Source organism: Dromaius novaehollandiae, chromosome Z (genome assembly GCF_036370855.1).
Source record: "Dromaius novaehollandiae isolate bDroNov1 chromosome Z, bDroNov1.hap1, whole genome shotgun sequence".
NCBI lineage: Eukaryota > Metazoa > Chordata > Aves > Casuariiformes > Dromaiidae > Dromaius > Dromaius novaehollandiae.
The window spans coordinates 1710646-1719522 of NC_088132.1; positions in this window are offsets into that span (position 1 = coordinate 1710646).

The window sequence follows — 8877 nt, forward strand, 5'->3', positions numbered from 1 at the left end:
TCTGTATAGTAATAAGATTAACAACTTCAGATTTACATGGAGTACTGAGTTATGTTCAAACAAAATAAGTTCTAATGAGAAAAACTGGAAATGGCAGCAAATCAATGTTCCACTCAGCAATCCAGGTTTATGTGTGTTTGTCTCTCTTTTCTGCACGCATTTTTGTCAAGGTTCCACTGTAAACAAGGTAATTTCTTTCATGTTGGGTTAGCCTGGGTAAATATGTTTAATGAACAACAAATGCATTGTAAACATTGAAATAAATCTAAATACCTCAGAGAACTTCCTGGAAACTATAATGTGCTTCAACGGATACAATATACAAAATATAAGGCCATTGCATGAACTCATGACACAAGGTAAGATGACATTAGACACAGCCTGATTTCAGAATAATTCTTTAATGATTTATTTCATAAAATCTACGTGTATAACATGCATATATCCAAGCAGACTCCTTGGGTGAAAAAGGCTAGAAATTTTAATTTTTGTAAGGAAAATACTGAAATATTAGCATGAAATCAATGAATTATAAATAAACAAGACAAAGGTTAGGGAGATTTCTAGTTCTTTCTAGAAGCCAGTATTCGTAGATGAGCCAGCATTAAAATATACTGCAGTAACTGTCTGAACCTAAACCTCTAAGTTTTATTTTAATGGCCCTTTTTATAGGACTTCCACTTAAGTTCACACCTCTCAGACAGTGCTGTAACAAGGTGACCAAGTTATTTCTGCAAATACATGAATGTGTAATTTTACTTGAGTATTTATGTTGTCATTTCATCCTCCCAGGCAGGAGTAGCCCAGAAAGAGGAGGCAGGGAGTTCTGATCAGGAAGTTTCCCTGATCCTCCTTCCACTGAAAAGCAGGGGAAAGTATTTCCCTGCCCCTGGCAGGTTGCAGATTTACATCCTGTATGATCTACAAATGCACCACTCTCTCCACCCTGTTTTTCAGCCTGACAAGCCTCTCTTTTCTCCTGTGCCCTGTTGTGAGTGTTCCTGTTATGTATGCATTCCTGGAGAATATGTGATTCAGACCACATGAAGGACATCAGGGACACTGAGCAACATCTCAATCTGCATTGGATGTAGCCATTCATCTCTAGCACTGGGACCCACTGCACAGTCCTAGTCTACAGGAACTACAGCTATCCTCCTGCCCCCATGGCAGACAGTGGGAGTCTGCCTGAGAAACTGTAGATGCCTGATGTGATTGCAACTGAAGAGATGGAAGGAGAATAGAGTGACTTAAGAGGACTGAAGCCATTGGTTTTCTTGTGCCAACACACAATCAAGACTTGAATGTCTGGGAGATACAAGGTCCTGTATTCCGGACATATCTTGCATACTAAAGATTGAATCTATCCTTCTTTGCTAAATTAGCACAAATTGCATTTTAGGCCTTCTTAGGAATGTCAGGATGCCAGCTGATGGGATGCAGGGAGGTATGGTCCACCGAGGTTTGTTCCCTCACCTGCTGATGTGATGAGCTGCCCTGGAGTTTTTCCTCTGAGTCAGTGTCTAACTCTGGTCACTGCAGTTCAGGGCACCAGTCCCAAACTCCCATGACATTATGGGGGTAAGCAGATTATGTCTCCACTCCACTGGGTTACCTTACCATGACTCCAGCAAGCCTTCTTGTCCTGGATACTCTTTTTAGGCAATGTTCAGTGGGTGTCCCATTGAGACCTGTCAGGCTGGTTGCCGGGCTTTAGGGCCCCAAGAACTACTCCCCATTACAGGGTTTTGGTTGCCTCTGTTTAAGGTCAGCCCTGCTGTCGTGCACCTGTAACCTGAGATCAGACTGCTGGGAAAACAGCTAAGTTGTGAGAAAGAGCTCTAAGACCCTCATTGGGAGCCTCCCCAATACACCAGGGAGCTGCATTTAAGCTCAGGCCCTAGATGCCTGAGCTGTGTTGTAGGTATGCCTTTGTGTCTGGCCATGTGTCTTCCCATTCATGAATGTTCATTCTGTTTTCTTTCTCCATTATAAACTCTTTTGCTTTCCTTTCATTATTTTGGGGGGTAACATCAATATATTATGAACGTATTTCTGCCAAAGTCTCTCTCTTCAAGTGCTAACCATTGGATCAAATCTATCTGGGGAGGTGGGCATGAAGTTCAGCAAATGATCCCAGATCAGGAGTGACCTTTGCCTACCTTAAGTCCAGCACAGCAGAAGACAGTGGCAGGTAGGAGCTCTCCCTAACATAACTCTTTTCTTCTTATCTTCCACAACACAGAAACTGCTGCAGTTAAGTTTTCATAACTGTTTGTAGCTCTATGGGTGTGCTATTATGAATATGCAAAGAGCATTGTAACAAAGCAAACTGAAACCTCTCGTGCTCTCAGACATGTCTCCTGGCTTTACTACATCGGAGAGCGGGGTAATGGCATATGACCAGCTGAGGCTGAATCTGTAAAACAAGTCCGTCACTAAACACTGTTCTGCCTTGGCCACAGTCTTAGGCTTAGTCTGGGCGAGCCGATATGAAAGTGTTCCATTACAACATCTGTTTGCTACCACCGTGTGTATTTCATGGGAAACTGTGCTCACAGTTTGTGTGCCATCTCTGAGACCTGATAGGCCCAACACATTCCCACTCCCAGACAAGGAGCATTCAAAACAGGGTGAGGGAACTGCAAACACCAGAGGAAGTGCTTGTTTTGAGTTCATTAGTGGGAAGAGGAATGCCATGTTCAGTTTTCAGGCCACTGCAGGACGAGTTACCAATTAGTCGGAGCAGGCTTATCTTGGCATAAGCATTCCCATGGAGCAGGTCATCATTATGTGGGCTACCCCTGCCATGATTACTCTTGCTGCTGGTTTAGTCCATTCATGCCATTGTTACTAGCAGATACCCCAGATAGGGAAGGAGAGGAGAACCAGCTGTACACTTTCCATAAACAAAGATAATTCCATAGAAAGAAGTGGTTTAAACGTTCCCTCTAGTGCAATGGGGCAGAAATGAATGGCAGTTAACCATTACAGCTAGGACTTTGTGTTCTGAATTAACCCTAGGCCCACTTGCAAGACACTCAGATCATCCTGAGCCTGTTTGCTGGAGAATAGTGAAAATGAAGCATTTATTAATAGCTTGTTTGTATAGTTTCCGGTATACACACATTTCCTTGCCTAATTATAGGCAATTCAAGCTTCACTGACTAAATGAGCACAGCCATATAAGTTCTTCAGTTGCTCACAACTTTGCCAGACTTTAAGAGTTTTGGCTGAAATTTTCCACACCATGTGTATGACTCAGGCTATGCTTTGGGTTTTTTTCCTGAGAAAGCTTTGATAAAAAACAATTATTTCTCAAGAAAATAAAACTTACTGCTGCATTCCCAGCAGAATATTTTTCAGAACTCTTTCGTTTAGGAGCACTACTTTAATCAATTTTACCATGAGGACATTACACTTTTGTGGGGGAACTTCTCCCCACTGTCCCTGTGTCTCACTGCTGTCCCTGTGGAAAGCTATCCATATTTGAAGACACTGTAAACTGCTGGTTTACATACAATCAGCAGAGATCAGGCAACTGGCTGCTCAGATACCTGAATTTCCACCTATACTGAGCCTTAGCTTGTTTTCCCTTCACTTCGTTTTGCTCTTGCCTCGGCATGTGCTGTTTTCATAAAATCAACAAATAGTCTTTTTCAAACTGGGCTGAACAAGGACTTCTGGGAAAATGTCCCTCCTTCATCTTTGTTTTCCCTCCCAGGGAATGAATGAAGGTTGAGCGGGTCACCAGAATTTAAGTCTTTTCATAAATGTTCGTATTTGAACTGTCAGTTTCTCTGCATACACTGTACTGTGTCTGCCTGCCAATCTGTCAATTTCAGAGAAATTTTCCCTTCTACAAAATGCAGGGGATTCAGCTGAACTGACCCACTATTTGCTTTCTCCAGCTGCCCTGAGAGATGCCTCCTCTCCACCTCCCTGCTCCAGCTCTGCCATATGGAGGCCTTCCACTCGTGCTATTCTGGACCACTTTGTTCCTAGCTACATGCAACACCTGGATAGGTCTGGTCACTCCATGAGCCATAGCCCTTTAAGAAATCATCCATCCTGTTAAGGTAGATATCTACTACTTATTTCAGCAATTTAGTTAGCTAAGATTGCAATATTAAAAATAATACAACATTCACGATCATGATCATCATCTCTTGTGCTGGGACGTGTGGGTACCACCCCTATATCCATCACCTTAGGGGTGGCTGCAACCCTGTATATTCTGATACCTCCGTCTAGAGCAGCAGCCACAACTAGCTGGCTTTCCGTCACTCTGGAAAACAGAATGGGCAAAACGTGACAGTTTTGCCTCCCCAGCAGTCTGCTGCACTGAGCAACTGCCTCCTTTGCCTTGGCTGAATATGTCCCACATGCCTTTACAGGAAACATGTTGTTTTGCTCCTGCATGCCCCTGGGGATATGCCTCTATATTCTATATAGCAGAGAGCAAACACTCCAAGCCAACCAGAACTAGACACTGCATGGAGCTGGTCTTTTATGGACACTCAGACTTCATCGCTACAGAAGGTTTCTCACTGTCCAGCAAACAAATTCACACACCATGTTTTTGCATACTTGAGCATCAAAGACACTGTGAATCCAAAGACCTTAGGTCACAAGTGTCAAAGAATATATACAAGTATTGCAGAAAAACTAACAAAGTTGCTCCAATTTGGCAATGCCACAAAGGGTTGTCCCTCCAGTCTTCTACATTCCACTTCTTGTAGGTGCATTGTGACAGACGTTAGCTTTCCTGGATGGCTGCCTCTGTAACATAAGGCAGGAGGAATGAAACAGGGTTAAGGTTGACTAGACATTGTTAATGACACAATTCCTGCTTCATTTGCCCCATTAAAATAAAAAGCAGAGAGGGAGGCAGTGGCTTGTGAGGTGGCCTTGTGGTTAAAGTTGCTGAGTCTGTATTAACAGCTGTTGGTTCTGTTAGTACATCAGCTGTCACATTTGTATGCAGTACTGCTCAAACTAGTTTGGGCTTGTTTTGCATCCCCACTGACTGTACTGACTGTGTGACCCTTATTTGCTGTACACCTAGTATGAGACACCTGGGGTCTGACTCTGTCAACAGCCAGCTGCTCCGGAGTGTCATTCAAATCAAATGTTATTTAGCAAATGCCCAAGGGAGTAATAACTGAGCTCTGAAGTGTGCTGTAAGGGGACCAAACTAGAGGGGGACCTAATGCAATGATTCCATTCTTTCTGACCCTGCACATGGGGAAAGCAGATCTGCAAGTCCAGAGAGCACATCTAGAGAAACATACATCCTGAGGATCAGGACGCTAGTGATACTGACCCAGCACAACTGTGAATATGGGCAGTGCTGTTCTGCAGCTCAGAGATCAGTGCAGTGTGGTCCAAGGATTTCCCAAGAATCCCAGGGAATCCATACTTCTGGCAGCTCATGTGCTATGTATTGTGTTGCACAAGAGTCAAGTTGGCTTGTCCAGTCCAAACTGCATGAGCTGCAGTTACTCCTTTGGCTGCACAGTAGACGGAGCATCTCTGAAGATGTTCAAACACTAATGCCTGTAGAAATAGGCTTAGCAGTGAGGAGAACTTGAGGGCTAGTTCTGTCTTCCCTAATTTGCAGCAAAATCTCAAGCAAGTACCTCTCAGTCTCCTGATCCTCTGAGTGAGGCTAGCAGTTCTCTGTTGGGATCTTGTTCCCTCTGTGTGGAAAACAGCACAATGAAGGCCAAAAAGAAGTAAATATGGTGCTGGGTGAAGGTTTTGGAGAGAAGACAGGGTAGTGCCTGCATGGAGTGGAAAATATAAGAGGTAAAGAAGCACCTGGAGAGGAAAGAGGTGGTTAGCTTTACTTCTCCTGCTAGAAGTGAATGTGTTTCCTTCCTAGGGTGCCGCCTGACCAGTTCATGGATGCACACTGCATCTACTAAGCTTCTCCCCAGCTCTAAGTGAGTGCCATGTTCTTTTCTTCATTCTGTTCCACTGTGCCTTTTCCAGCAGCCACAAAATATCTTCCCCCTTTCTCAGGCTCCTCAGGCTGGAAAGTAGTGCATTACAGAGATTCTCCAGACCTCTGCTGGAGATCCTAGACTTCCCTTAGGCTGGGCTTCCCAAAAAATGCATATACATTTCCATTCCTCAATCCACCTTGCCTTATTTTCAGACCCTGCCTTTAAGAAATTGGATCATGTATTTAAGAATCTGACTAAGGTGGACTGTTCTGGAAGCCCCTAGGGCTGGAGTTCCTAAGGTCAAAGCCTACATTCAACAACTAAGGGTATCTAGGACATCTAGGATAATCAGAATTCAGTAACTTGGGAGCAAAAGGCCCCACAACTATCTGACAGGACTCATGCTCTCATGTGCCTGAGATATCTGTGCTTGACGCTTCCCCTGATATGTGTCTTAGCCTGAACATGGCTTTCACAGCAGGGGAGCCATGCCAAAACTGTATAGCAGGCTTCACCCTTGCAACACCCTACCAAACTTGTGATGGCAGCAAAGTTTACCATCCCCATCAACTTCCCGTATCATGGGTGTAGCACTATCCTAGTCCTTTTACTCAGCTCTACCACCAGCCCCACACAGAGAACTAGAAAGTAAAATTAGACCAGTTGGGCTTCAGCATCCTGAAACAAATGCTGATATGTACAGCCTCCCACATTGAGGGTCTCTGCCCCACATCTCTGCCTACTAGCCCATTTCCCTTGAGGGCCTGAGCTGTGCCCTCCCTTCCTGTTCCCACACAGTTGGGCTTATTTTCCATCCACTGTCTCCTCATGTGGCACACAGCAGGGTAAGTCTCTTTCGGTCCACTGGCCTTTATTGATCCCCAGGAACGTGTGTGTGACATCCTCCAATATGCCCAGCATCACACTCCACCCTTCTCTTCATCAGCACAGCACTGCACTTCTAGCACTTTGCAGAGGCTGAAGTTTTCACTGAAGAACTGAAAATGGTCAGCTTTTTCACACATCTCCTGGTTTAGCTTGGGCCCAGCATCCAATGGGGAGCTTATGTGGCGCACAGAACACAGATGAGGAATCCACCTTGCTGCAGAAGCAGCTATGGGATAGGCTGGAGAACCTGCTGGGTCTTAACTGGAAACCCTCGTGCATTGGAGGAAGGTCCACTGTGCTACAAGAAATCAAACACACATCTGTCTTGTGAATTCAGAAGACGACGATTTCTCAGGGACTCATTCTTGCAGGTGGAATCATAGTATTTCTCCCAGTTATCTAAAAGAACATATAAAATCTTCACTTACGTTGTTTCTGATTTGGGAGAGTGGTGAACAATCAAGAGGACAGAACTGCGATACAGAGCAAGAGAGATTTATTGGTAGATTGAGTGAGAACAAATGATAAAATTTTTAGCACAACCAAAGGTTATACATCGGGAAGAACAACACAGGATCTACCTCCAGGCTGAAGGATTTTTTCCTGAGAGGATGCAGGGAGCTGAGAGGGGGAGAGAGCATAGCCAGGTAAGGCTGAACTCCCATGGTAACACTGTACTGAAGTGCCACAACAGTCCTGGGATGTGATAGAATAAGACAACCAAATAGCAAGATTGCCTCTGTGTTTCACACAGGTGTGAGCAGTGCTAGTGTTTTGGGTCCCATCCTGCCCTGCACAGGTCAACACAGATACTGATGGGGGTAGGCGTTCAATGGAGAGCAAAACGATGATGAAAGGATTGGAAAACATGCTGTGTAGGCCCAAGCTGCTTAGGCTATTTCAGTTATCAGAGATTGTGAGCACTATCCGTAAGGGCCTTCTTGGGAAGAAGAAATTTGACAGAGTGCTCTTCAGTCCAGCAGACAAATTCAGAACAGGATCGATCATCTAGAAGTTGAAGCTAGACAAATTCAGACTAGAAATAAGGTGTATACTTTCAACACTGAGGGTAACTCACCGCTGAGATGATTTATTGAATAGCACTGGGAAACTTTAAAGGAAGACTGATTTTGTTGTTTGTTGCATCTTTTTCCCAAAACAGGATGTGTTCATCACAGTTGTTATGGGAATTAACAGGAAATTGTTTAGGAGAGCTGCTTCATCTTCTGTGCTGTCTGGATCACATCACCTGTTTGTAATGATTCTTTCTGCATATTTAATACCAAAATCTCTGTAATTATCTCCCCAAATAAAAGACCTTTCATGTCAGTGCTATCTAAGTCAGAAAGGAATAGAAATGGGGGGGACATCGAGACAGTATTTCAAGAGCAGCCCTTTCCATTGCTGAAGATTACCTGGCATTTCCCAAGTCTTCTGTGCTTGCCTCTTCTTATCAGAGCTGTTTGTCTCACAACATGGAGGCACTCTTACAGAACTGCTGACAATTTTGGTCCCAGAAACATTTAAAATTTCATCAATCTAGGCAGAAAGACTCACAGGGAAAACAATCTTAGATGAGACCAAAATTTCAGAGATAAACTAACCAGCTAGGAATATTACATAAAAACATTTGCACCTGAGCATTTATTAGCCTAACATCTAAATCATTGCTAAAATCATTGCTCTAATTGCCCTTCCCTCAAAACTACTGATAAAGGGAAAGAAATATGGACCACATCTTCAACTGGCATAGACAGACTTTTCTCAAATGTCAGCTTTTACTAGGAAAGGATGCCTTTGTTTAAATATATGGCCTGATATACACTTAATGATGACAAGTAAATAAAAGTACTCAGTTCAGCTTACTACATAATTACACTTGCAAAATAAGAAAAAAAAGCTTGTAGTAAGCATTGCCACATGAATTTTTTCAAGCCTAAGTGACATATGATAATGTATATTTGCCCCTTGAGATGTCGGAGTTTAATGGAGAGGGGAAACCTGCAGAAGAGACTAGCACATAGCTTAGATTTCTCCT